Here is a 27,865-nt window from a genome sequence, read left to right as displayed (position 1 = left end):
ATTTCAATGACACCTCATACATGTCTGTTACAAATACTGTGCATCATACACTGAGAATCATTGTTCAGCTATGGACATTCGTGAAACTCTAAGTCGTAATCTTAGTAAAGCAATAAATAATTACTCTCTGCTTCTACATTGCGTATTTTTCTCACTTCTTTGTAAATTCAAACACGTACCCACACATAAACACACGCATATAATTGCATGTAATTATAGCAATTTATACATTATAAATTACGACATATTTTGGCATGTGGCTTGTAAATTGATTCCACTCTTGTGTAATTACAAGTGATATACGATGTTTGAAACATATCACATTATCAATTAAGAGTTGATGGATTTAGGGAGTGGAAATAGATACCATAGAAAGTTAAAGATAATGTTTTCTGAAATATCAAATTATTCGAAAACTGACATCTCTGATTGAATATTTCCTTAGAAGCTGAGTTGAAGTACAGAAAATAAAAGAGGCAATGCATTTTTCAATATATGAGAACCCAATCAGTAAATCTATCTTTTTTACTTCTGCCACCAAATATGGCTGCCGCTGTTGTAAATGAAATATCACTTAAATTAACATAATTTCTTCTTAAAACATAAATGCAAAGTTTGGAATCTGAGTATAGTAAATAAACTAGGCGTTGCTACAGCTGCGTCGCTAAGACTTACATTTCAAACTTCGTTGCTCCGAGTTCCATCCCACAGCATAGCACCATGGGCAAAAATCTAACATATTTTCGAGGTGAGTAAAATATTTTCACTAAATTTTGTCCAATGGAATCTGTGACGATGTCCATCAGGAGTATAGGTTGTCTTTTTGACGCCCCTGCTCTATCTCCCCGAAGACGAAACTCCACATCTATAAAGTATCAATCCTCTCCATTCTTCTCTATGGAGCAGAAACATGGCCTCTCACAAACAGTCTGGCAAAGAGGATCGATGGTTTCGATAGCAGAGTCCTGAAAACTATCCAGAACATCAGTTGGTGTCATCACGTTTCCAACGAAGAACTCTGTGTGCACACGCATCAGTCCGAAGCTCCCCACCTCATAGCTATCCGCTGCATGCGCTGGTATGGACATGTCCTCTGTGGGAGGCAGAGGACATGTCCATACCAGCGTATACTCTCGTTCGACGCAGCAGCTGGAGGCTGGAAGAGGTCCCGTGGAGGCACTGCACCCGATCGTGATTAAGGAAAACCTCCAGAGGCTCGACGTCATCTTGGAGGATGCAGAGAGGTTGACACGGTACCGTCAGCGACGGGGAGCATTGGTAACCTGGTTAGCTCTATGCACGATGACCCCTCTACGACCACTACCCTCGGCTGTCGCCAGCTCTATCAAGCAAGAGCGTGAAGGAAGCAACAAGTAATCAAGCAGGCAAAAAAGCAACCATCCTCTTTAATGACTTCACGTAGTCTATAAGTGCTTAAATGAATTTCACTCTGTTGTAAGCAATAGGATCAGATGTCCTGTGTGAGGGTAACATTTTCCATCTTTCCATGTCTCGTACACCCTGTAAAATGTAATGGGCGTTAGTCTTCTTTCGCTGACTAATCTGTGAGTTTAACGTTGACTTGAGACTAAACCTTTTGAAACGCTCATTACCTCGATTTAATATTAACAGTTCAGAGGGTGGCGAGAAGGCAGAATCCTTAGCACGCCGGGCAAAATGCTTAGCGGCATTTCGTCTGCCTTCACGTTCTGAGTTGAAATTCGATTTTGTCTTTCATCCTTTTGAGGTCGAGCACTGAGCCAAAATATGAAACCAATGTCAACAGTTCAGTAAAATGTACTCAACAGTTCTAATAACTCATTTCATGCTATTTAAAAGCAAACACATTGAAAACAAGAGAAAGGGAATTTACAAACATTTTTCATTTTACCTTTTTCCTACTTTTGGTATGGCTTCATATATTTTCTTTGATGTCATCATACTAAAGTAAACCGAAATATGAAGAGAAAACCACAAAACAGCTACAGTGCGAAACCGTTTGATTCTTATGAAGGAAATGAAATAATCTCATTTATTATCTTAGACAAACTTAGCCAAAACTATATAAAAACTATATTGAACGTCAAATAAAAGCCTGGTTTTATGACTATATTCCAGTTACTAGTTTTGCGTGCGACATAGACTATAAAAACTTCTTGTATGACGAAGTACCTTAGTTCTGCAACAATAAGTAATGTGCAGAAGAGCAGCATTTACACATAATACTGGGTATCAACATAAACGAAAGGCAGCCAATAAAGTGCCATTAAGTAAACGGTCGAAGTTAGCTACTGCAAATCAATCAATTCGTTGATATAGTTACTGTTGAAGTAACCATTAATAATTAGCACTGGGTCATTATTGATTCAGTAGATCAAAAACGTCCCAGCAGTTGCCATCGTATCATGTTTTTAGCAGTATTATTACATATACCCCTGTATTTTTAAGACTTTAGGGTTTGATATGAGCGAGATTTGCCTGATAAATAACAATGAGCTAATTAGCCAGATTCTACTTCGTAGCAAAAATCTTCCTCATCAGTTCATTATTACTATTATTGACCAGTTAGTTAGCAAACGAACGTATTCTATATGAAAAAATGAAAACGGGAAAATATTTTCAGGAATAGTTATGCATTTTCACTTCAACGTAATTCACTTCAATATAATTATTGTATCTCCAAAGGAATACATAGTTCTGTTATCTGCAAATCTTCCTACAACATTAAATCAAATTTTTCTCACCTTAACGTTTTGATGAGAAATAACACTGAATAAATGGCTGATAGCAACACGTTGATATCAATTCATATTATATTATTACAGTCAGTTTGTCAGTTTCAAGATGTAAATTTAATTTTATTAAATATTACGCAGGCTATCTATCTATCTATCTATCTATCTATCTATCTATCTATCTATCTATCTATCTATCTATCTATCTATCTATCTATCTATCTATCTATCTATCTACATTGGTGGCACGTTCTTTTCACACGATCAGATACTGCATACCGTTCACGGTGTTGCTTTGTGCATCGATCAATTGAGAGCAGTTTCACTGAAACACTCACGGAGTACTGTTAACTTGTTGATACAGTAATTGTTTTATAGTGAACACCAGAAGGAACAGTACATATGAAGCAACATTTAAATTTAAAGTTCTGGTTACTACAGAGCAGATACTAATTCTATTTTATTTAATATAACGTGGTCTAAAATCACACAGGTTTTATTTCAAACTAGTGACAATGCAGCAGTGGTACAAATCATCTTTGATGTGTGCAATAAAATCAATGAAGAAATGTTGCGGATAATGTTTTGATGTGAGATTGGTGGTAGGTGTGTACGTCTACGCACAATATAAGTTTATATTGCATAAATTTATCAGCTATAATTTAATTTGCATGAGTGTAGCGAGGTTGGTTAATATCTTGTAAAGAAGAGTGTTTAATACGACCATCTTGAACGAATAAATTGTTCAATGCATGTTTCCATGAACAAGAGCAAAATATAATTACTTGTATATTTTAGACCTATTTCTGTATAGAGTATGGTATTTTGGATTCAGATAAATATTTAAAAACTAAAAAATATAATCTGTTTAGTTGTCAGATGTGTAAGCAACTCGTTAACTAGTTTCAGCTCGAGAGTTGTGGCCATACTGGGGCACCACGGTTAGTTTTCCAACACTTTCATTACTTCAAAAGCTCTGACTTGTGGCATTAGGTGAATGAAGGCGTTTGATGTTGCTGCCCTCGTGTGCGTTTCCTGCTGCGAGGTAGGTTCGTCCGGAACTCTTAACAGGAGGCTTTTTGGGAGGATATTGGAAAAACTGTGAGCCCTTGAAATTCAAGCTATAGCAGTATCTGGTCCGGCATCTTGATGGTGCATCTTTGGCACAATGTATAAGCGCCCAGTTCTGGTGTTTGTGTAACACTCCGTACCAAAATTTGGTACAAGTCCTTCCAGGATTTTGCAGATGTATATCACTACATACCTTTCCTGTCTTCGTTTTAGGAAATAGTTTTAACTTTTTCAGCCTCTCCCAGTATCTGATCAGTCGTATTGAGATGATCGTTGTGTAGCTTCGCTGGATTGCTTCTAGTTTCGCTTTTAATTTTATATTGTATGATGACCATAGCTTGGAGCAATAGACATAGCAGTTGCGGTCAAATATCCTCCAGAAGACCATTATTGTTTCCCATTCTCTCGTTCTGAAAGATCTAAGGATCTATCTGGTCAACGTCTGTATTTTATTATCAACTTAGTAATACGCACCTGGAAAGATGCATCATTACTCACGTCAGTACCCCGGCCTGATTCTGATTTAGATATTCCAGTCCCTCCTAGGCCAGAGTATCTTGCCTGCATTTCATTAATCTGTGAGTGCAGGGAGCGCAGGACTGGGACTTTTCTAGCATTAGACTGCATATTATTGTCCTCAGTCCATTTGTATATAGAGTTCAACACCTGTTGCAGGTGCGCAACCCTCATGAGAAAATTCTCTGAGAGAAGTTTGTCTCGTCTGCATAGAAAGCGAGGTTAGTTGTCTGTGCAACTGAGCGCATGTCTGAAAGAACAACAATGAGTAGCAATGACTCTAAGGAACATCACTCACTATTTGTGTTTTATTAGAGGTAGCACCATTGACTACCACTGCCTGGCTTCTATCTTTTCAAAAGCGAGATCATGCAGCTTCTGACATATCATACCATGATCGACTTTATCAAAGGTTTTTGCAAGGTAGCGATATATCACGTTCACATTTGAGTTGTAGAGTAGTTACTTTAACATCCAGACGTAGTCCTGTTAGAATTTCGCCGGGGTGCTTCTACCTGTCGAAAGCCATACTACTTATTAGTTAGCAAGTCATTCGCTTCAAGGAACGCAATTAGTTTCGTCTAACAATTCATTCCATAACTTCTCTGATGTGATGCCAGAGAGATGGGCTTTTAGAGTTTAGCATCTCGTCTCCTTCATAGACAGGGCATATTATTCCCATATAAAGTTATGAATATATATACATATATAAACAAGTGATGTCATTAAATTTACAAGCATTCAGATCTTGAATCTTTCTTACGCTTTAACTACTTCATCGTATCTAATTGTTAATATAACTCAATGACACTGAACGTTCGGCCATACATGACTCTTATGAAATTCATCGAACACTTGAATTTGCATTACTGTCTATCTCTTTGGAAATTATTGAATATTGGAATTTTTATCAATATTTGATATCTTAAGCATGTTTTCCAGAATTTTCCCTTATACTTTCTATCTCTTCTAATCTGTTTTCCTTTATATTTACCATCGAAAAGCAAGAAAAAAACGTCGAACCCGACTTGGTATTTTAATAAATCTGTTACAAAATTTAAAAACTAATATATGCATGAATGTGTATGCATATGCATTCTTGCATTCGTCCAACCATACATATATCACACATACAGATATACACATACCACACTACAGACAGGAAAGCAGCTCACAGCACCATATCTCTGAAGATTTCCTGAAGAAGGGAGCCCGAAGTACTGAAGCAGAATTTCAAGGTACAAACCACCGGCTTGTATTATTTCTTTTATTACTTAATTATATATAGTTATCACACATGATTCGCAAAAATATTTTCCGTTGCTTATATATTCATGAGTACCAAAATAACAAAAATAATAATATCAATTATATTACAAAGGATTGTAATAAGAAACAATACTAATATCAATAATAGAAATATCAACAACCACAACAACAATAATAACAGTGATAATAGTTCTTCCTACTGTGAGAACAAGGCCTGAAATTTTGGAGGAGGGGCTATTCGATTACATCAACCCTAGATGCTGGATCGGTACTTATTTTATCGACCCAGAGAGAATGAAAGGTCAAGTCGAACTCGGCGGAATTTCAACTCAAAACGTAAAATCAGAAGAAATGCTGCTATGAAATATTTGATGTACAAGAGACAGTAATGGCTTTAAATCTGAAATACAAGAAACATGTACTGCAAATTCTTTTTATTATAACCCAAACTTCAGATGTTTAAAATTGAAATAGAAAGTATCATTTTTGAAAGAGCCTCATCTGTCTTTCTTATTTAAGCAGTGAAAGCGTGTACATCAAAGTTTAATATTAAATTTCACTCCCCTAAAATGAATGAGCTTAAAGTGCATATTCGACATGTGATGTGGGAGTTTAAGAATGGAAAATATGCCACAGCTAATGAAGTGTTTGTCGCCAAGGTAGCATTACTAACCGGCAAGTGCGAAATTGGTTTCCAGAGTCTCGTTCCGGAGATTTGTTATTGAGAAATCAACTCAGACAAGGACTCACATCAGACTTCGATCAAGATGCTTTAAGAGAATTAGCGGAATTCAGTCCTCGTAAAAGTACTCGGGAATTAGAAATTGAGCTCAGCACATACCAGTCCACTATCTGCCGCCGCTTGAAAACAGATAGGAAAATTCAGTAAGCTGGGTGTTTGGGTTCCCCATACTCTTAGTGAGAAGAATAGCGACAAGAAATAATTCTCGTATTCTGTCATATTATGGCTTATTTAGAAAAGGTATATTAGCTTCCATCATCTTTGTAGATGCTTTGACACTAGTTGTGTACGTGATGGAGAAAAGAGTATATATATATTAGGGTGTCATACATCAAAGAATCGATTTATCCTCAGAAAGGAGACAGTCCAATCGCTGCCAGCAGTGTAGACTTCTCTAAAATGCATAGTCTTCTTTCAAGGCAGAAAAATTACCTGTTTCTGAATAATATTACAGATGATGAAAAATGAGTCTTTTATGTTCAACGCAAAAAGCAGTGGATTGACAAGGATAAATCTCCACAACTTACATCAAAGGCTGAGCTCCATAGAAAGAAGGTCATGTTGTGTGTATGATGGGATCACCGTTGGATTATTCATTTAGAATTTTTAAACCGCAATCAAACACTAAATGCCTACTTACACTCTCAACAGCTGCAACGTGTGCACAAAAATATATGAAGGAAACGCCCTGCACTCGTCAGTTGGAGAAGCGTTGTGCTTCTGCGTGATAACGTAAGACCACATTCAGCAAGTATCACGCTGGACAATATATTGGATTTGGGTCGGTCTGTTCTACCCCATCCACCATATTCACCAGACCTTGAACCAACTGATTTGTACCTTTTTCGCTCTCTAAAAGATGCTCTGATAGTAAAAAAGTTTTCTCATACTGACGAGCATTTTGCCCGGAGCAGAAATGATTTTGTCAGTTCGCCGCCTTGTGTTTGAAACCAATATTGATTTGTAAAATACTCAACACTACAAATGCAGACACAGATGCATGTTATATGTAGATTATTGCAGCTGCCTACAGTCAAGCAGTTTCAAACTCATTACAACCCACTCTATATCATACACAAAATAATACAAGCTGCCAAATATATCACTCTAAAAACTTATGATAGTTTCGAAAAGAAAAAGAAATGATTCTCATTTTGTTCTGTCATGTTATGGCTTATTTAGAAAAGGTATATTAGCTTCCATCATCTTTGTAGATGTTCCGACACTGGTTGTGTGCGTGATAGAGCAGGAAGCATATATGTATTAGGGTGTCATGCATCAAGGTATCGATTTATCCTCAGAAAGGAGACAGTCCAATTGCTGCCAGCAGTGTAGACTTCTCTAAAATGCATAGAAAGCCGAGTTAGTAGTGCTATATCAGGTGACAAAATATGAAGAACATTTAAGAGAGTTTTTTCTCAAGCTTATCACTACTCCGTTTTATATATATATTTTTAGGTTTTACTGTATTTACTTTTGCTAACACAGATCACTATTAGTATCACAGAATTTTAGTGGTTCCTTTCTAGAACCATTCTTATTAATCACAGTAATATTTTCATCCATCGTTCGTTAAAACTGTAATTTTGCTGATAATCTCGTCTCCGCCTTGCACAAAACTAAGATAAAGAAAGAAAAACAAACAACTTCACTACATCAAACTAAAATTAAAATGATTGTAAGTCACTCATATCAGTTGGTTTCTTGATAGCTGCATTTATATCTTGTAATTTGCAACTTTCGATTTCGTGGTTAAAGAAGAAAGAAAAAATTGAAGTAAAAAGCTGATGTTTTCCACAACATGAAAAAGGGTTTAATTAACTTTAACCATATTTTCAATTACAATTGATTAGACAACACACAATGCATTTCATGTATCATTCCATCTGTAATATGCAGATTTATAAGCATGATAACTTTAATTATACAATGAGAAATCGTATTTATTGGTTCTTATTATTAACTGCTTTCACATATTAATTAACAACCTTTGTAGAAGGGAAAACATTTAACCGAGAAAAAAAACAATATGTTAAAACACGAGATTTTAATAAAACTCTCATTAAATCACTCAATATTAACTAAGTTACAGGAAATATTTTCCCACTTCACTAGTCAATGTAAGAATATTAGAAAACTTTTAAAGCAAATTCACTTTGATCAGTATGCGCATAGTCACACACACACACACACACACACACACACACACACACCCACACCCACACACACCCATACACACACACACACAAGCACACACACGCACATACACACACACACACGCATACACACACGCACACACACACGCACACGCTCGCACGCACACATGCACACACATATTTATACAATAACACATATACTCACATAGATCGTAAGAAATAATTATTTACTTGCTTCGAACATTGTCTCTTGCATCGCATCGTGATATATTTATGTGTTTCTGGTGGTTTTTCAAATGTTCGATGTATAAGGCTGTAGTTAATAGAAATAATAGATGTTTCTCTACAATCTTTATAACATTCTAGATACGTGGGTAACGATGAATAGAAGTTTATTAGGCCCCCATGTTATATTTGGCTCCCATATTATATTATATAGTTTATTTGGCCTCCACTAGACATAGTTTTGTGGTTAAAAAGTTAGGTTCGCAGGTGAGAGATTTCGAGTTCTATCTAACTGCGCAGGTCTTTGAGCTAAGTCTTCTCCAATCAACTGGAAGCAAACGAAAGCCTTTGTGAATGAAAATTATTAAACGAAATCTGTATGGAAACACATTTGGAGAAGTCGTTTAACCGTACTACTTGTACGGTTAAAACCACCATCTGACCATTGAGTGGCTCGAAAAGAGTCCGCAACATTACACATTCGGACAAGATCTATGATGTGAAATTAACTTTTTCCTTTTCCGTTCACTATTTTCTGAGACTTTGAAGAAGGACCATGTAGAATCTCTGATCTTCTCACTGAGCATTTAAGCTGAAATTTTAAAAAATAAAACCTTCATGACATAGAATATCAATTGTTATAGCAATTATGCGTCCCTGCAAACTTCTACGACTAGCGTAGTTCAAGTGGTGTAACGGTAGAAAAAATGTGGACGAAGAAATGAATTTCAGAAGTTAAGTTTCTGAAGTGGGATAGGGAGACACCAGAAGGGAGCATTTTAAATTGAACGTGATATAGCAAGACTCAACAAGACTGTTCTGAGAGAGAAACTGGTCTAAGTTCTCCTATGTAGCTCAATTAATTACAGGAACAGTAAACTGCTAATAGTAGTGACAAAATAAACGGTAGGAGGAAACAACGTGCTGATGAAGTATTGGTTATTGAGAAATGAAATTGAGAAATGAACATCTGCTAAACAACCGAGTGATTGATTTCCCGAGTTGTTCTTCGATATTAGTGAATGGAGCAACATCAACTATGTGAGTAAAACTCTGAAGTTTATCAAACTGGAGACTTGCAGAATGGTAGAAAATCATAATTGATGAAGTAATCTTAATTACAAATTGGGTGTTCTATTATTGCCCGTTCGAAAATCAAAATAGCAAGATCTACATAAACTCACGTTTCTAAGCCATTTACTTCTGATGATGGGCCTTTGTGCCTGAATTATGTAAGTGCTACTTACGTTTCCCTTTTCGCAAAGTTTGAAGCACCCCGTTTTCATTATTTATTATTTTTTAGGTATCATAATACTATTAAAATATGCGAAATAGCGTATTCTATTAAAATAGTGACTATTTTATATGTATATGGACCAAGAAATTCTGAGATCAGGGGAAATTGGTGATGCTCTGCTTAGTCAATAAATATTCAATAAGACAGATAAAAGGAGAACACAATGGGTTCCGTTGTTGTGGGAAGTGTAGAATCTGATTTTTCGGGTATTGCCATTCCATCAGGAATGACAAATAGTGAAAAAACTAGGCATGTAAAAGTTTACTTCGTTACAAGAGACTACGGTACTCTTGGCAATTGAAATCTTTTAAGTTTTCCTTTAACATATGCACACGTGATGAATAGCCGTCTGAGATTTGAAGCATTGCACTTGTAGTTCTTTTCAGAGGCTAGTTGCATACTTTTTGTATGGAGAGTAGTTGTGTTTGAAAATATGTGACTTGGTGTGTGCAGCAGTTGTTTCTTGATACTTTTGAAGGTGACTAAATTATAGTTGTGCATATTAAATGCTATGCAGATATGAGGGAGTCTATGAATGGTGATATATATTATGTTAATAGAATTTGATGACTTGGGAGAGAGGTAAAAGAGATTTAATAAGATATAGCCAATGAAGAACGAAAGAGTCGAACGACATAACTCGGAGACGGTGAAAGAATTCTTGTATAAACTTAGAAGAAAGAGAAAGAGAAGTACGGCTGCAACGAGTAGAATACTTTGCTGCTGGTATACAAATGAAAGATGAAATTAGTGGGGAGGGAGGATACAAAGTAATCGTCGTGTAAACGTGAAATATAGAGTAGAGCGAGGCGAGTAAATTTGCGCTAGATAGTGCGGATGATCTATTGGTGACTTCGAAAGAAATAACATGTGATTTATGCTGTTACTCTTGTTCACCACCAAGCTGGATCAGATCGAAAAGATCTATAGCAAAAATTGCCTACTTGAATGTAATTTTATATTTAAAGCCACATTATATAGTATATTCTTTCCTTTGTTAAGATGGTAAAGAGTGAGTTGAAAGAGACTTGGTTGTTACTATTTGAATGTGGATTGGATTTGCAATTGCTCTTATGTTACATATGGAGAGAGTGTGAGCGGGGCCAATGATCCACCGAAAGAAATATGTTGTTTGAAAGTGAAAGAATCGTTTATCTGATTCTGTAAATCGCTAGTCGTACGTCAATGACATGAAATGACCATCTTGTCATCTTGTTATGTACACTTTGTTATGATGTAGTTGCCATAAATTGAGGAAGAGGGAATACTCTATTATACCTCAGCTGCTAGTATGTCTCCCGATACATCATCTATATTTCGGACTTCTGTTGTTGTTAAGCCTCAGGTCAACTCTTATTGAACCGATATATGATCAAAAAGTCTAAATAATGACTATCTCGTCATTTTTATTTACATATTTATATGTAGACCTGGAAGCATTATATAAACGATGTCTGTAAATCTCCATTATTTAACATATCATTCTTCTAACACTGTAAAGCGAATTTGAGCAAGATTTCACTGATATGTATTGCAGTTCGAGTAAACCACGAGAAACCTCCAACGTTGCATCGCCGACTTCTGTTCTGTAAGAAAGTGAGTTTTAGTCCTTTCCAAAAGATTTTCTGTGGCAGTCAGTGACGCTAAACAAAGGATAGAGTATTTGAAAGTAACGTCTTGAATGAGCTTTTTAAGTAAGTAACACAGGGATTAAAATAGCGACATCAGTTTCTTATAATCTAATAAATATGTTGTGCTGAAAGCAACTTCAAAGTGTGGAAAAAGTTTTAAAAATACACTCCTTAGTCTTCAGGTGACAAAAATATAAAGTATAAGTTCCAAATTTTTATTTATATTTTCAAAGTTTTATATGTTCTTTCAGCGAATGTATTTTTATTATGAAATTCCCGTATAACGAAAGAAAAAATTCAAAATTATGTAAACATCTGTCTACTCACAAATATCGTGTATACTGTTAATGGTAATTTAGAAATGTAAGGTGTACAATGTTCACTATGCACTTAAAAAAATAAATATAAATATGAAAAAGTATGGTGAAATGTTAGGGTACATCATTATTATGAATGTTTCTTAATAATAGAATACATAAAAAATATAATAAATACATTCTGCAGTAAATTATCGTGGCTGAATGAGTGATGCTATGACCTTCGAGGCAGCTATTAGTAACTAAGGTAGTCATCAGTAACTAAGGCCGATTTCTCAAATTACCACAATTGTTTATGAATATTTTTCATGCATCATTATTTTCTTGTTACGTCTCTTATGACTTCAGAAACGAAACGAATAAGTAGTCCAGCAGTTCAATGCATTATAATTTTATATACGATGTCTGAATAAAACATAGATGAAGATATTAAAAAAAATATACTGCTTTACTTATAATTTAATCAAGCTTGTCTCCTTCGCTATAGTTTCCGCCAAAATGATGCACCACTCCGGCTAATTTCCTTTTGCTACTGAAATGCTTCATGGTCGAGTTTTGGTGGGTAGAACACAGTTATCGTAGCTATTTATGATCGATCTCGTCTATCATCTGGAAGTTCAGGGTGGATTTCAGCACAGGGCGGCTGAAAGGTGAAAGTTACCACATGAAATTACTAAAGATTCAAAGATGAGGTATGATGGGTAAGCAGTTCAATAGTATAGTCCTGCGTCAGTCATGACTTGCTTCTCATTATCACAGTTAATCTGATTGAACCAAGTAAAAGAACAAAGAATATATATTCGAAATAATAAGATAATATTCCAAATAATATGACAATTACTTTAACATATCTTTAATGATGATTTACATCTCTACTTGCAACGCCAGTATACACAAAAATTTAAAGTAAAAATTTACGTAATATTATCGGTTTTACAATATTTGCAAATATGAATTTGTTTTGCAAGACTCCTGATGTGTAATCGTGTGTTGAAACATATTGTTATATTTCGGGATGGTCATTTTTGTCTTGCCAAATAAACACACGCACTATATATTCATTCTTTACTCATTTAGTATTGTTTTCTTTCATCATATGTCCATTGTCTAACAATAAACATTAGATAAAATAAAAACAATAAAAAACGAGTGATTAACAATATTTGCGAACTTTTGCGTAAACTGGCGTTGCAGAGACAACTATAACTGGTGATTAAAGATGTATATTTCTTGTCTTATCATTTGGATTATATTTTACTTTTTGCTGAACCCGAACAAATATGTGGAGCCAGGATTTTCTAAGCCTGAAGAATTTCAGTACTAGTCTGGAACACGTGCTGAAGAAGATAAGGCTATAATGGCAGTCCAAAAACCGGTCCAAGTGAGTCCAAATACTTGAAAGATTGTCCTGACAGTTTTGCGCACAGACGGCTGATTTCTGTAGTTATCATCAGTGTTTTTTCGGTGATTTAAATAAGAATTTTGACTGTTATTTCCAGCAGGTAGATATTCTTACTTATGCCCTTTGATTAATTTTAATCCTTCAGCTATTTAATGCTTTTTGAGGCCTGCAATCGCCTATATTATTCATTCTGTTATTGTCAGTTTTAATTGTTACACTAGATAATAACAGGGGCATATCTTCGCAAATATTTTACTCCTGAATTACTTGTTCGAAGGCCGTTTTCTCTTGTGTTTAAATGTACACTATTATATATATATATATATATATATATATATATATATATATATATATATATATATATGTATGTATCCTATTTTATATATTTATTGTATATATATATATATATATATATATATATATATATATATATCATACACACACGAAAATCACAAATGAAATTCCGACAGATTACCAAAACGACACCTTACGACCTCCTGCGATTAACGCCTAATCTCCTTCCTGAAATGTCGGCCTCCACATCCGTGGCATGGGTTTGGACATAACATCTTATGTTGTTTATTCCTTCCCGATCGACATGCCTGTACTTGTGAGAAATCCTTCTCTTCAATTTTTTTTACGTCCTGTCGCAAGTTTACCATTCTTCGAGACTCTCCTGCAACTGTTGGCAGGGTTAAACTCTGGTCCGCGTGTTCACGTATTGTGAAAATTCTTGCATATATCTCTGCATCTTTGTTCGCCGTCAGCTGTTGCACAAAAATGAGGCACTTAAACATATCAGGAGTTAGTTCCTTCAGTTCAAACCTTTCGCACATTCTGCTTATGGTCCCGGCATACGTGACAAAGTCTTTATCCTCTTTTTTAACACGTGGAATGGGGAATCCCTGAAGAGATCACAGTGTGTGTGACGAAAGATTTAGACAAAAAGCATTAAAATAAGAACAATAATAAAGCTGAAGTAAAGAACGAATATATAGTGCGTGTGTTTATTTATGAAAAACAAAATGACTATCCAGAAATACAACAATGAATGGAGAAATATTTTATAACAAAACATAAAAACTGGAAATTTTATTAAAGTATGACTTTTTCTGATGATCAAAGCTAGATCATCAGTAGACAATAATAGTGTTCTTACTGCTGTTCCTAAAACAAATTATTGAGAAAAATAAGTTTTGCACAACCACCACGCACAAACACACAGGCACACGCACATACCCCTACCACCACCATTACTACTACTCACTGAGTACACCAATGTTTATAGAACACTCCAAAGACCTGTTCACATACCTTGAACAAAAACCATTCGACCGTTTCCCAGATTAAAACCAAATCATTGAATTATTGAAATTAATAAACAGATAAACATTTCGGGATAAAGTTGTCATCAAAACAATCATCTCAGAAATCACTTTTTCTTCATTTCATTCTTCAACGAACAGCTGCTTTTCCGTTACATACACATATATTTATTGAAATCAATAAACTTGCTGGCCTTTCTGGACAAAGATGTCAGCAGACAAATTGCTTAAAAAAGAACGTTCCCAGAAACCCATTTGTAATTCAAACATTCACTACACACACACACACACACGCGCGCGCGCGCGCACACACACAGACATACGAGCACAGACACGCGCAGACAAACACACGCAAACAGACATACACATTTACATACGCACACACACGCCTATGTACTGGTAGACATACATCTTACTGGAACTCCTCAAATCATTTATTCTGTATCCCACTGCCAAATTCATATAAAATAATTTATTAATATTTCAACTATTGACATTCTCAAGAAACAGCTGACATTTCTGTATACATTCAAACACACACAGAGAACAAAAGCGCTAAAAATTACAATAACAGTACATCACCAACTTCCAACAATTACGAGAGTGTGTGTCAGTGTGTGTGTATATACATACACACACACACACAAATTATATATATATATATATATATATATATATATATATATATACATACATATATATATATATATATACATATATATATATATATATATATATATATATATATATATATATATATATATATATATATATATATATATATACATACATACATACATATACATACATACATACATACATATATATATATATGTATATACATACATACATACATATATATATATATATATATATATTTTAAATGTACCTTAATCCCCTGAGATTGCAGATAATATTTCTGAATCTCTTTGATTCTTTAGATGTGCTGGCCTCCTGATAATTAATCGATATTAATTAATATATGATTAATTACCAGATTTTATAATAATATTTTACCCATTACCTATGTTCTCATACTGAATATATACGACGCAGTAAATATTTCTGCAGATATATTCCTGGAATTAGCGCGCCAAAACGAAGACTTTTGAATTTTACCATTAAGCTGTAATTAGCAGAACCATATGCACGCGCACCCATGGCGGTGGGCAACTCTGTATACGATTCTGATGATTGCGGTTACATTACACATCAGGCTGAAGAGGAATAGACAAATGGTAAGAATTTGTTAAATCCGAAACCGGTTCCTGTTTAAGAATGCTTTTTTAGGTGATTTTAAATGTCTTGCCCGCTCACGTTTTGGTATGCTGCTATATTTCATGTTGAGAACAATTTAGGTCTTAATAGACACAAGATGTGATCTATTTCTAGCGCATTATTTGTCCACGTTAGTGGTCGACGTTATTTAAATATATATATATATATATATATATATATATATATATATATATATATATATATATATATATATATATATATATATATATATATATATATATATATATATATATATATACATACACCACGGGCTTCTTTCAGTTTCCGTCTATCAATTCCACTTACAAAGCCTTCGTCGGTCCAAGGCTATAGTAGAAGACACTTGCCCAAAGGGTCACACAGTGAAACCGAACCCAAAACCATGGGGTTGTGAAGTAAAGGGTCTTACCACACAGTCACACCTACGCCTATATATATAACTATATGTAAATTACTTTCTATACCTTTCCTTCTCTTTTCCACTGTATACCCTCTTTCTATCCTACTCTTCTCACACAGACACAGACACACAGACACACACACACACACACACACACACACACACACACACACACACACACACACACACACACACACACATACAGACACGCACACACACCACACACATATATACATAAATGAGTAACAAAAATGTACCAGTGTCAGTTCATTACGGTACACACGTTGTGTGCACACCCGGTAGGAATATCACGTACAAACACCCCTACACGGAGTATTGATATTCAATACAGACTGTAAATAAGTAACAAAGATATCCAGGCATCAATGCATTACGTCTGTTTCCAGCGGCTCCATTTAACCGATTAATGAAAACATTACATGCATATTGGTAGATCCATTAGAACAAAAAATGGAAAGATTTTCGCAAATGCAGATTTGAACTGCAAAAGCAGAAATTTGATCAACTGCATTAAATGCCTGAATTCTGAGGAATTATATATTTGCGAGACAGGGAATTCATTATCGGAACGCTCACGAGTCCATAGAAAACATATCCAGAACACTAATGTTCGCCACATTTTATTGAGTGAACATATAGAAACATGTGGTCAGAAAATGATTGTAATTTTTCCTTTCCACAAACTGTATGAGACAAGGACGTTGGAAGAAAGATAAAAGAAAAACGGTTTATTAAAATGTCCAAGCTTGCGCTGAACGGCAATAACAACAATAATATAACAACCAGTTAATGATATGGATTAAAAAATATCTTTAACATATGAATATAAACAAATTGCAGAAGACTGCCGCCAGTTGAAATAAAAACCATTGAAATCAACTAAGTTTGCTCACTTATAAAACTATTACATGCAAACGGCAAGCTAATTGATTAAAATAAAGGCGGGATCTATGACAGTAATATCGGTACGCCGGGCAAATCGTAACGTTTAGGCTGCATGCGGATTGGTGAAAATTCAGCTTGTTGGAGCCTGGTAAGAGATACAAAAAGGAAGAAGTTAGTCATTTTACAACAGTTGTCAAGAACTCAACTGTCAGTTAAATACATTTTGAAATCTGATGATTACTACGACCGTATGAAAGCGCCATTTTAGCTTTATGAACATTACAAGATTTTTTTTTTCATGTTTAACATACTTCAACATTGTAATAAAATTTATGTTTTTAAAATACCATAATATAAAACGTGAAAACCAGACCATGTTTTAACTTTATTCAAGATATATATAGGGAGAATTCACAAAAAAAAAAAAAAAAACCAAGACGAAGACAGGTGGTGTAGACAACAAATATATGTATTAGTTTAACGCTCGGGAAGTGAAAAAGTCTTTCACGTTTTGAGCCTACGCTCTTCCACAGAAAGAAACAGGGAGAGAAAATAAAGAATGTGTACTGGCTAGCGATCTATCATGGCGAATGCTGGACAAAGGGGTCACATATATACACACACACACGCACACGCATATACAAACATAAACATCGTTCCCAACAATGCGGAAGATGAAGTGATGATAGTCCTAAATAGGACTGAAAGTACGCAACTTAGTTGGTCCTCGGATTTACCAGGTACTTCCTTCGCCAATCTCTCTTTGTTTTTGAGAAAAGATAAGGCCAGAATCTCAGGGTGAGACAACTCTGTACCGGGTTTGTGAAGAAATTGAGGGATACTATATTCGAAAGCTCAATTATCACCCCGCCTCATTTATAGATCTGATAGATGTTCTTTTTTTATTTCTGGCTGATATCATCATCCATTTTAATCAGGTCTTGTTTTCTTTTGTTCCATCAGTGTGCATTCCACAACCAGACATTAGGCCGAGACCATCTACCCAAAAGTATGTAGTTTTGGAGTACATGATTACAGTAGCAGATGGCTTTTAATGTAAACATATTAATGAAAAAAGATTAAAAAGAAAAAAAAATGATAAACTGAAATGAGAAAGTACTAAAAATAATAATACCAACTCATTGTCTCTGCTACATATTCCTTATTACTAATTTACTGTGAATTTTCATAAAGACATATGTATATATAAATATTTGTGCGCGCGTGTGCATGTGTGTATACGTATATATTATGTATGTATATACATATTTACGTATATATATATATATATATATATATATATATATATATATATATATATATATGTGTGTGTGTGTGTGTGTGTGTGTATATATATATATATGTGTGTGTGTGTGTCTCTCTCTCTCTTTCTCCCCCTCTCCTTCTCTGTCTCTCTCTATATATATGTATGTATATACATATGCAACTATACGAATACGTATACACACTTGGACGCACACACACAAATATTTATAACTCTATGTCTTTATGAAAATTCACTAATTCGATTTGTGATTTTAAACAGTAAATTATGTTTTACTTGTCACAATATATTATCATTGCAAAGCTAAAGAAAAGAAATGGTACAAAGCATCTTATACAAACATCAAATGAAATAAGAAGCGTTTTTAGAAGAATGAAAATAACTTATATACATGAATTCAAATTATAGAATAACAGAATGAACATAATTTTTTTCCCTTGAGGACGAAGATTATTTATTCATTGTGTCCATTGCGTGGTATTAATTTATATGAAAACATGGATACGTCTGCATGGGGTACCATCTAAATTTTAACTATATACATAAATACATATGGAGTCACAGTTGATTATCTTTATACAGATGTAAGCTCAATTGTTATATTTTATTTGTAGAAGTTTGCTGGTCTACAGTAATTTTAATACATTATTTACATTTGATGGATATTTTTCCTCATATTGTTTGTTGTTAACAACGTTTCGGCTGATGTACTCTCCAGCCTTCATGAGGTGTCTTGGGGAAATTTCGAACCTGGGTTCTCTTTCTTAAGGTATTTTTCGATGTTGTTGTTGTTGTTATTATTATTATTATTATTATTATTATTCAGGTCACTGACTGGAATCAGACTCGGAATCTTGGGATTAGTAGTCCGCGCTCTTAACCACTACGCCATAAGCCCGTGGGCAATTATGGAGTGAATTTTAGGGCTAAAATACCCATCAAATGTAAATAATGTAAATAATGTACATAATTCCTCATCTCTTAAATATTGAACTGTAGTAAATTCAGTGTCAGTCGTGATAATGTGAGCATTGCAACAATAAAAAGCTACTATAGGTTTCTTAGTTGCTACATGGTTTTAGTTGTTGCTCACAAACTTATACGTTTTTGAAGTAATCAACGATTATAGGACATCCCCGGCTTGCATATAAGATAGATAGATAGATAGATAGATAGATAGATACATACATACATACATGCATACATGCATGCATACATGCATGCATACATGCATGCATGTATGCATAGATACTGATAATATGAATCCCCTCTCAGCTCTGTTAACAAAATGCTAAGGCTACATGTTTGGATATACAGAAAAGAATAAAATTAAAATCACTTGCACATTTTTTTTGTTGACAACCTAAATATATATTCTGATTATGTAACGAGCATCAGAGACTATTAGAACTACTCTCAGCATTATCAGGAGATATAGGAATGGATTTTAAGCAAGATAAATGCTCATACATGATAGTTAACCGGGGAAAGATTGCCGACCAAGATTACACAGAACATGTATATCAACGGCTAATCATTTCTCTCAAGGCGGTACTCCAGCTTGACCGGAATATAATGACTTGAACAAGTAAAAGATAAAAGATAAACGATATTTGGGAAACATTCTTATAATCACATATACACCACCGAAACATAGACACATACATCCATATACTTAGGTCTGATCAATAATTATCTGGACTGTTGCCATAGTAACGAAGCTGAGGCAAGCTGCTTGGCAGAAATTGACCTTGAACTCTGCTGTACATGCGCACTAAGTTTTAACGCTCTAGGTCACTGCCGCTGTTTACAGCAGTGCTTGGAAGGAAGGTGTTAAGCGTGTGTTCTTCGCATTGACCATGACAGAGAAAGTTGTCATGGCGATACCTGCTCAGAGGCCTACACAAAGTTGTAGAAAGTGTATGGAGAGAAGTGTACGAGCCGTACACAAGTGTAGGAGGGGGTCAGACATTTCCAAGATGGCAGAAAAAATGTCGATATTGACGAACTTTCTGGGAGACACGCAACCAGAAAAACTGGAAAAAAACGTCGCAGTTGTGCATGCAGCTGTGAGGGGAAAATGTCGAATCACCATCCGTGAGTTATCGGAACATGTGCAGATTAGTTGCGGTTCAGCTGAGTCCATTATCATTGAATATTTGGGTAGGAGACGCGTGTCTTCCAAGTTTGTGGTAAAACTACTTTCAGCTGACCAAAGATCACTCGGGTTTCAGTTGCGCAAGATCTCCTTGATTGCGTCGAGAATGATGAAAACTTTTTGAAAACTGTGCATAGGCTTCTGGGCAGGTACTGCCAAGCTTTTGTCAAAATTTGATGCAGATTCTCTGCTCAACTTTGTCGTGGTCAATGCGACGATCACACGTTACACACCTTCCTTCCAAGAACTGCTGTGAACAGTGGAAGTGAGCTAGAATGCACAGTAGAGTTCAAGGTCAATCTGTGCCAAGCGGCTTCATCCTGCGTACTTTAACTTAGCTACTATGGCAACAGTCCGGATACTTATTGATCAGACCGCGTATAATACGTGTGCCACAGATAATCGTGTATACCTACTAGTATCTTAGTTCATCTATCGTTGAAGCACAGCTGGGAGAGTAACTGAACCTGAATGTGGATCATACAAAAAAATCGTATATAGGTACAGACTGAAAGACTGTAAAATCAACTCATTGTTTTACTTCATGTATTGTATCAAATTCGACGCTCTCTGGGCTCGATGCCATACCATAAAGAGCCAGACAAATACTGCAAAACATTTTCCGACTCTGTAGTGATTCTGCTTTCTGCTGTATTGTTTACTAGTTATATGACTATATATGAATACTAAGTATTTTTCATGAAGTATGTTTTCAAAACTATATTGCACATAGTGATATCTAAAGTATAATTCATGGATAAATATGTCATTTACATATCTACCATGATCAGAAGACTTGTGCAATATTTATTCCCTTTTGGAAACCAGATTATAAGCTTTTGTGAAAACACGTTATCCCTAGTCTGAACCATGTTGGTATTGTAAGTCAATGCCTTCTTCCATTTCATTTGAACCTCTATGTCAGTGAAAGGAGACACACACACAAACACACACTCACACATATACATATGTAATTTGTATATGTATATACATACATACATACATACATATATAATAATAATAATAATAATAATAATAATAATAATAATAATAATAATAATAATAATAATAATAATAATAATAATAATAATAATAATAATAATAATAATGATAATAATAATAATATAGATTTAATCAAAAGATTAAATGTGGTACTTAAAATGTTTGAGGCACCAGAATTTGGTAGGGTAAAAACCCAAAACAAAATCAAGAGATTTGGTGAATAAAATTTGAAGACAAGCAACACATCTACAAAATGCCTTTCTAAAATGAACTTCCATTATGCAGCTGAGGAGTACATTTTCATTGCACATCTTATGTGGTGTTCTCACTACATAAATAAATGAAGTTTGTACGAAACGTACGTACTGCTATAACCTAATGAATTTTTGTTGCTTTTCTTCAATATATATATATATATATATGCACATACACGCTCACACGTATATGTATACACACACATACTTTCTGTCTATCAACTCACACACACTGTGCGTGTATGTGCGCTTGCAATGTATAATAACAACAATAATAATAATAATAATAATAATAATAATAATAATAATATATATATATATATATATATATATATATATATATATATATATATATATATATATATATATATATATATATATATATATATATATATATATTCCAGAGATCAATCTGGTAAAGTGTGTATGGTGGATTTGCAGAATCATTGCAGTGCCAAAGAAAATACCTTGCAGTTTATTTTCACGAAATTTAAGTTCTCAAATCTGATCTCACCGAAGTCAGTTTTACTTTTTACCTTAAATATAATAAATATGTCATGCTAGTAAAATGAATTAGGCCATATTCTGCCATTCTCTGCCAAAACGCAAGAGGCTGCTTTGGCACTGTATATTTAAGCTAAAATTCCCCATCAAAAGTGCTGCATCACCGATTCATGAAGTATGCTATCGGTTGGTGTACACTTTTATTACATTAAAGTAATAACTTATAATAGCTACAATACTTACCACACATATATTCTATCATTCATTCACACAATGATCCCGCTAAAAATAAGATAATGTTAAAGAAAAACGAACTAATGTCTTTTAAACTGAATTAGGAAATGAGTAAACAACGATGATAGTAACTCATTCAGTCATATATGTTTTTTCCTTATTAGCAGTAACTCTACATAGATACAACGCACACACGCACACACGCACACACACACACATAGATACATAAACACACACACACACACACATACACATACACACACACACACACATATATATATATATATACATTCATTAATTCAATTTGTGACTTTAAACATCAAATTATGTTTTACCTGTCACAATATATTATCATTGTAAAGCCATAATATTATAAACGAAAGAAAAGGAAAGGTACAAACTATCCTGCCCAAACTTCAAATGAAATAAAAGTAATTTGAATTTATTAGAAAATAGAAAATAATTTATATGCTGTAATTCAATTGGAGTAACAAAGCGAAACATTTTTTTCCATGCCGAATACAATTATTTATGTTTTGTGGCGATTGTGTGTAAAGTTTTATAGACACATGACTAGGTTTTTATAGGGATTCTTTAAAACTTATTTAAATTTCAATTATACATAAACATATAACGTAGCCGAGGAGGCGCAAGTGATTATCTTTATTGTAAAAACTTCATTTAAAAAAAAATCGATTTTTCGTTTACATTTAAAACTTTGCTGTTCATATTTAATGTCAAAATAATTTAAGTTTTCCAACAGCGCAAGCCTTCTGTAGCCTCCTGAAGATGATTTGTAGCCAGTTGTAAAATACGCTTCCAAGATGAATAAGAACTTTGTATAAAACAATGTGTTCAAAATCATATTCTCAAAACGTCAAAGGCCATCTAAATGTCCCTCGATATCATGTATGTTCTCTTTTGTTAATAATTATTTAAATTTTTCCTCTGAGGAATGAGCTGGTTTTTAACAAAGATACACTGCATGGCACTAATTATCTTTTTAGTAATCACTACTTTTGTTGATATTAATTAATTTTAGGGTTCTGTTTAAAAATATAAAATTCGTTTTTCTCCATCCTGTCTACATTTTCATCTATAAAATATCCCACATACAATAGATTTATGGAAAAAGTGTTTAATCTTGTGAACATTGTATGTGATTTATTGAAGTACTAAACTATAATTAATTACTGTTAAAATAACATGCACTTAGAAAAAAGTTACCACAGAAAAGTTACAACATTGACTTTACTGCTAAGAATACTAGCAAGGAGTTCAAGAAAAGTGATGCCACCAAAAGTCTACCAGCATGCGGAGAGCGATCTGCCCTTGATACATTGTTCCAATAATAGTGACTGCTTTATGAAATCTTTCACCATGCTTATCACTGATCTGGACCAAGTTCAAACGGAAAAAGTCCAAGAGATTGGTAGAATACTAAGAAGTCCAAGAAATTGGTAGTTCGTATGGAAAATAACTGGAATGGAGTACCCATATTTTGAGATGTGACTCTTAAAAATCAAGTACATATTTTTAGAGAAAATAAACTCACAGAGTTAGAAGGCTAAAATAGCATGTATTGTAATAACTTGATCTATAGTAGCCCTAAGAATTAAATTCATCGTAGTAATGGGTTTATTAATAATTTCTCTCGATTATCTGAGTTTTGAGCATAGTTCAATCTGCATAACAAGCTTGCTTATACCAATCAACATAAAGGCATTATATATGGATATAATTATATATGGATAAAGGCATAAAGGCATTATATAAGGATATAGTTATATATGGCTATAATTGTAGGCTTCTGGAGAATTGTCCGTTCGATGGAAATTGCTTTCGTAATAACATTCTTGATAAATGTACAGTAATTACTCATAACAGAAGTAAATATTATATAGAGCTTGCTGCACTCTTTTAAATAAAAGCTTTAATATGCACCGTTACACATTTTAAAACCATAAGTGTAGGCTTTAAGGGCCTACACTTTAGGATAAAAAGAGGTATTATAAATTCAGGCAAATTATTCCAAAATGACCGACAGGATCGTCCTTTATGTATGGCAACAGAGCCTGATATTCTAATGGCTGATGTGAATGAAGTATGGTATATGATAAAATCTGTAAGATCTCGCACTTCTGTTCGATTTCATATACAGCTTGAGTAAATTCTTCCCACAGAAAATTTTAAATTTCACCCAGTTTATATATTCTAAAACCCTGTTTGCGCTTTCACCTCGCCTACTATACTGAACAATATTTAACATTATTTTATTGTTTCCTATTATTGACTCTTCTGCGTTTTGTTCTCTCTGTTAATTTGCACCACAAGTATGCCTGATATTTCCTATATTGCTAATACTAATACGAGTTATTGTATTATTTACATATTTTCCGTATGTAATATAAGTATTCTACATATTTTCAAAGCATGTTTCTCTCTAAAAGTCCTTCTAATTTTACATTCTTTGTCTACTTTAAAAAGAAGGGAGTATTTTAAAAGTTCCACAAGTACAGTTGTGCAAATATTCACTTAATGGAATCGTGGTTATCATGTTATGTCTGTATATCCACATCCTCTCAGTCAATGCATTTTTGGTTTGTCCAATATTAATATTTTTGAAATTGTGGCATTGAATGATATATAATAACCTTGCTTTCAGAAAACCTACATATAGTAGTTCCAAATTTTGTCTTTCGTTCGTTCCAATATGAATATATTCACAAGTATTACATCAACTACCTTTAGATATATTTATTTTAAGTCTTTTACCGCTCTTATCCTGGTCAGGTTTTGTGCGAGTTAATAAGCAGTTTACTTCTCGCTTGTTTTTGCTTTGAATTACAATTTCTTTATTGATCAGTTGATATAATTGCGGATTGTACGCAAGGATTCGCAGACTTGCTCTTGCTACGGTAAAAATGCTTTCTTTGGATGGGTTATATATTGTAACAGAGGTATTTTACCTTTTGAATGTTTCCCTTGTAATGCTGTATTTGTAATTGAAGTTTAAATATTGATGTATATTGATGTTTTTCTAAAGAAAAAAACCCAAAATGTATTATATATTTTTTCTGTTTTTAATTATTAAACTATCAGAAATTCGAATTCATGAGTATTTCCCACTCTTCTGAACCTAACAGCCGTGTGCATGTAATTCAAAATCCCAGAAAATAAACGAGCACCGAAAATATGGCTACACATACACAGTCGTCAGAAAAAGTCTACAGTTTTACAACAATAAAACATCACACGAAAGTATTTCACCTGATAGCAAGCTCCATAGTGACAATAAAATAGATAATCAGGGTACAAAACATCGACTGTATCAGCACTTACTTTGGAGGGCATCTGTTTACAATCCCGGATTAAGCAATTATTACACAATATTTGTGTATAGAGAGATATACACACATACACAAAGGGCAAATAAACACCCTTGTTGTAGAATGTGGAATTAACACTAAATAGTCAGCGTTCAAAAATATTATCAAGTCCCTATTGGTCTTTCAGGCATACTGGAATAAGCAAACCACTGTAGATGCAATTTGTTGAAAGGACACTATTAAAAATCGCAAGTTAAGTTACATTACAATGATTGAATGTTATTGAACGAAAAAAGAGATCCTGTACAACAGAACATAGAAGCTGCATTGTGAACACTATTAAAAGCGAATTGTCTTCTAAATGTTAATGTGTATTGAAATTAGACAACATTAGAAGCTGCAATTTTTCAAATGAAGATCCAAAGGTTACTTGCTAGGGTCAACAATGCAAAGGAAAGCGAATGTAATCTATAACGTCTTTGTTGACTCTGTTTAAGAATCTGCGTTGGAAATATCTGTGATGTTGAAAATACCCCCAGCTGGTTTTCATATCAGAATTTTTAGCTAATAAAAAGATAGAATATGACTAAAGGATATGCTCATAATTGATAGTTGAACGTGAAGAAACTGCTTTCTAACTAAAAAAATAAAACAAAACATTTGCACCAAGAGTCTAATTATCTCCGGTTTCACATGATGAATGTTATGAACAAAGTTTTGATGGAAATGAAACATAAAATGTTGCAGTGAATAACGATAAGGTGACGAAATAATTTACACTAGGCTCTTACAAACATGGTAGTCAAATCTTTAATCACACAGCCATGTAATATCCCAAGATGCATACTAAGTCCTGCTGTCAACATTTGTATGAGTGGCTAGAGTGCTGCGGTAATTCCTCCCATGCATATCAAAACCCGGATTTCAGAAAAATAATGATAGGATCCATCGATAGATTTGATATAATTAAGATCAGTTCATGTAGCGTGTGAATACTGTATTGTATCTTTCAGACAGAAACACCGAAACAACAACTGCAAAAGCAAATAGATCGGCGTGGTTCTCAAAAGTGTGATCAGTATCTTCGGAATCGGGGTGAGTTAAAAAAACATCATGTTTAAGAATTTGTGACTCCATAACTGAGTTGGGTAAAGATACCCGAGCAAAAGATAGAAACAAAAGCAACCTGGAGAAAAGTAGTTTGCATACCATTAAAAAGTTACACAATGGTATATTTTGCTAGAACATAAGTATGATGCCAATTTCGACAAAATGAGTAGCTCTTGTGGATACGTGACATACATTATGCGAAATATAGAAGTTTATGCATTTACAATCCGTGAGTGAGAGACACACACTAAATATTAATGAAAATAAGAAGTACTGAACCATTTGAAAAGCAAATCTCATCAGAAATGTTGATTATATGAACTATCTGTGGTGGACATTGCACATGTAATCATTAATTAGCCCGACTTATCGTCACAGTAATGTCTTATATGGAATGACGTTGATTTTGCACGAGTAACTTTGCTATAATACTTTACACTAAATGTAGATATACGACTTCGTATAATTGCATTTATCGAAAATCTACGTAGAGGTTGGCATGATTTCCATTAACTTTTCATTGGAAGTCATTCTTTATAATGTGGCAAGTAGCCAGTAAGAAAATACGCCTCATGCAACAATTTAGCTTGTTGGGAGTTTAAAAATGAAAATAAGCATCTAATGAGAATCTAACCCAGAAACAAAACAAGATGAAGAGACCAAAGAGAGTTCCAGGAAAGAAATTTTTGTGGGAATAAATTATTATTGCAAACATTTTT

Source organism: Octopus bimaculoides, chromosome 2 (assembly GCF_046866305.1).
Source record: "Octopus bimaculoides isolate indiv1 chromosome 2, ASM4686630v1, whole genome shotgun sequence".
Lineage (NCBI taxonomy): Eukaryota > Metazoa > Mollusca > Cephalopoda > Octopoda > Octopodidae > Octopus > Octopus bimaculoides.
The sequence above is the reverse complement of the archived record's forward strand: the minus strand, read 5'-3'. Positions refer to the sequence as shown.